The sequence below is a fragment of the Thalia democratica genome, unplaced genomic scaffold (genome assembly GCF_965202585.1).
Source record: "Thalia democratica unplaced genomic scaffold, ktThaDemo2.hap1.1 HAP1_SCAFFOLD_1022, whole genome shotgun sequence".
Lineage (NCBI taxonomy): Eukaryota > Metazoa > Chordata > Thaliacea > Salpida > Salpidae > Thalia > Thalia democratica.
Window position 1 is genome coordinate 6,493 of NW_028139953.1, and position 3,508 is coordinate 10,000.

Sequence of the window (3,508 nt, forward strand, 5' to 3'; positions counted from 1 at the left end):
TATCTGGTTGATCCTGCCAGTAGTCATATGCTTGTCTCAAAGATTAAGCCATGCAAGTGTAAGTACGAGCTCACGTACAGTGAAACTGCGAATGGCTCATTAAATCAGTTATGGTTCATTTGATTGTACGCTTTTACATGGATAACTGTGGCAATTCTAGAGCTAATACATGCGTAAAGCGCCGAACTGACGTGAGGCGCGCATTTATCAGACCAAAACTAACCGGCTTTCGGGTCGTTACAATGGTGACTCTGGATAAGCTTGCGGATCGCACGGCCTAGTGCTGGCGACATCTCATTAAAGCAACTGCCCTATCAACTATCGTCGGTACGGTATCGGCCTACCGAGGTTGTAACGGGTGACGGAGAATCAGGGTTCGATTCCGGAGAGGGAGCCTGAGAAACGGCTACCACATCCAAGGAAGGCAGCAGGCGCGCAAATTACCCATTCCCGGCTCGGGGAGGTAGTGACGAAAAATAACAATGCAGACCTCGTACGAGGTCCTGCAATTGGAATGAGTACACTTTAAACTTTTTAACGAGTATCCATTGGAGGGCAAGTCTGGTGCCAGCAGCCGCGGTAATTCCAGCTCCAAAAGTGTATATTTAAGTTGTTGCGGTTGAAAAGCTCGTAGTTGGATATAGGGACGGCGAGGTTGGTCGGTCGAAAGGCTAGCACTGGCCTCGTTGTTCTTGTTGGTCGGTGCCTTCGCGGTGCTCTTAACTGAGTGTTGCGGTGGTCCGGCAAGTTTACCTTGAAAAAATTAGAGTGTTCAAAGCAGGCTTTACGCTTGTATAATGTTGCATGGAATAATGGAATAGGACCTCGGTTCTATTTTGTTGGTTTTCGGAGCACGAGGTAATGATTAATAGGAACGGACGGGGGCATCCGTACTGTGCCGTTAGAGGTGAAATTCTTGGATCGGCGCAAGACGAACGACTGCGAAAGCATTTGCCAAGAATGTTTTCTTTAATCAAGAGCGAAAGTCAGAGGTTCGAAGACGATCAGATACCGTCCTAGTTCTGACCTTAAACGATGCCGACTAGCGATCGGGCAGTGTCGAACTTAAGAACTGTCCGGCAGCTTCCGGGAAACCAAAGTCTTTGGGTTCCGGGGGAAGTATGGTTGCAAAGCTGAAACTTAAAGGAATTGACGGAAGGGCACCACCAGGAGTGGAGCCTGCGGCTTAATTTGACTCAACACGGGAAATCTCACCCGGCCCGGACACAGCGAGGATTGACAGATTGAGAGCTCTTTCTTGATTCTGTGGGTGGTGGTGCATGGCCGTTCTTAGTTGGTGGAGCGATTTGTCTGGTTAATTCCGATAACGAACGAGACTCTTACTTGCTAAATAGCTGCTCGACCCATTGGGTCGGAGACAACTTCTTAGAGGGACTAGTGGCGTTTAGCCACACGAGATTGAGCAATAACAGGTCTGTGATGCCCTTAGATGTTCGGGGCCGCACGCGCGCTACACTGACCGGATCATCGTGTGTTCCCTAGGCCGAAAGGTCCGGGTAATCCGTTGAACCCCGGTCGTGCTAGGGATAGGGACTTGCAATTGTTTCCCTTGAACGAGGAATTCCCAGTAAGCGCGAGTCATTAGCTTGCGTTGATTACGTCCCTGCCCTTTGTACACACCGCCCGTCGCTACTACCGATTGAATGGTTTAGTGAGGTCCTCCGATTGAGCCTGGTACGTGCGGCAACGCACTCGCCGGTGTTCGAAAAGACGATCGAACTTGATCATTTAGAGGAAGTAAAAGTCGTAACAAGGTTTCCGTAGGTGAACCTGCGGAAGGATCATTAACGAATCGAAATTTGATTTCAAGCGACGTCTCTTCTTCGAAGGGACCGAGCCCTGTAACTGTTATAGTTCGGTCGCGTTGCTTCCTGACAGCGGGAGTAATAATTCAGCACGCAAGTGCTGGCGCGGCCGCTTCTTTTTGAACACGATTTTTTGGTTGCATTGAGATTGATTAACACGAGAGATCTCTTAGCGGTGGATCACTCGGCTCGAGCGTCGATGAAGGACGGAGCTAGCTCCGAGAAGTAATGTGAATTGCAGGACACATTGAGCATCGATATTCTGAACGCGTATTGCGGCCTCGGGTAATCCTGGGGCCACGTCCGTCTCAGGGTCTTTAACACACCGATCCTTTCATTAGTTTGAAAGTGCCTGCGACTCGTTTCTTAATTGAGGAGCGTGTCGTCAAAGACAGCTGGTCTGGCGATTTCACAGCTGAAGCGTGAGCAGCCTGCTGGCCTCGGGTGAGGTAGCAACGACGGTAGGTGCTCGAGAATAAGTTAAGTGACTTCAAAAGGCCGACGTACAAAGCGCATGTACTTTTATAGTACATCACTTTTGACCTGAGATCGGGCGGGACGACCCGCTGAACTTAAGCATATCACTAAGCGGAGGAAAAGAAACTAACAAGGATTCCCCTAGTAACGGCGAGTGAAGCGGGATAAGCCCAGCGCTAAATCCGAGCCTTTTTGGAGGGCGAGGAAATGTAGCGTATGGAATTCAGCATGCGGCGAACCAACGACTGCCCACGTTCTTCTGATCGAGGCCTTTTCCCAGAGCGGGTGTTAGGCCCTTGGCGGCGGTCGTAATTCGTCCTAGCGGTTTTCCCGGAGTCGGGTTGTTTGGAAATGCAGCCCTAAGCGGGTGGTAAACTCCATCTAAGGCTAAATACTGGCTCGAGACCGATAGCGAACAAGTACCGTGAGGGAAAGTTGAAAAGCACTTTGAAGAGAGAGTTAAAGAGTACGTGAAACCGCTTGGAGGCAAACGGAGGCGCCCATCGAGTCGCCGGACGTTTTCAGGCGCTGCGAGAGCTGTCCTACTGTTTGAGTGATCTTCGGAGACTCTTACGGTTGCGCTGGCGTCGCGGCGCTGCACTAGCGTTCGGCGAGGGCCGCGACCGGTTGCTGGGCTGACTTTGGTCGTTCGCAAGGTAGCTCTTCTTCGGAAGAGTGTTATAGGCGTTCGATTAGCTTCGGCTCGGCGACCGAGGAGAGATTCCGCGTCGGTCTTCGGACAGGCTGCGTGTTGATCGCTGGAATACGGCTTTGGAAACTGCTCGCAGTCTCTAGAGTTTGTACAAGGCCTTCTTCGCGTTAGCGCTCAGACGCCAGGGGTCTGCGGCTTAAGCTGGCCACGTCTCCGACCCGTCTTGAAACACGGACCAAGGAGTCTAACACGCGCGCGAGGTGTTGGGCAGTACGAAACCCGAAAGCACAGTGAAGGCAAACGAGGCGAGATCCTTTCATTAGGCGCATCGCCGGCCGATCCCATAGGCCGCGTCCTAGGGGTCGAGCAAGAGCGTGCTTGTTGGGACCCGAAAGATGGTGAACTATGCCTGAACAGGCTGAAGCCAGAGGAAACTCTGGTGGAGGGCCGTAGCGGTTCTGACGTGCAAATCGATCGTCGAATTTGGGCATAGGGGCGAAAGACTAATCGAACCATCTAGTAGCTGGTTCCTTCCGAAGTTTCCCTCAGGATA

At 51.6% G+C, this 3,508-nt stretch overlaps 3 non-coding genes across 3 annotated transcripts in view; all 3 read left to right on the forward strand.

The window, feature by feature from the left end:
- Window positions 1-1,808, forward strand: LOC145847650 (small subunit ribosomal RNA). Its single transcript, XR_014371434.1, has one exon. It is a non-coding gene; the product is annotated as a small subunit ribosomal RNA (ribosomal RNA).
- A 182-nt stretch (window positions 1,809-1,990) lies between these two features.
- Window positions 1,991-2,143, forward strand: LOC145847644 (5.8S ribosomal RNA). The gene has a single exon (XR_014371428.1). It is a non-coding gene; the product is annotated as a 5.8S ribosomal RNA (ribosomal RNA).
- A 222-nt stretch (window positions 2,144-2,365) lies between these two features.
- LOC145847654 (large subunit ribosomal RNA) overlaps window positions 2,366-3,508 on the forward strand; it is a 3,631-nt gene continuing 2,488 nt past the window's right edge. Inside the window, exon 1 of the ribosomal RNA XR_014371437.1 lies at window positions 2,366-3,508. This exon is cut by the window's right edge and continues 2,488 nt beyond it. This is a non-coding gene — a ribosomal RNA (large subunit ribosomal RNA).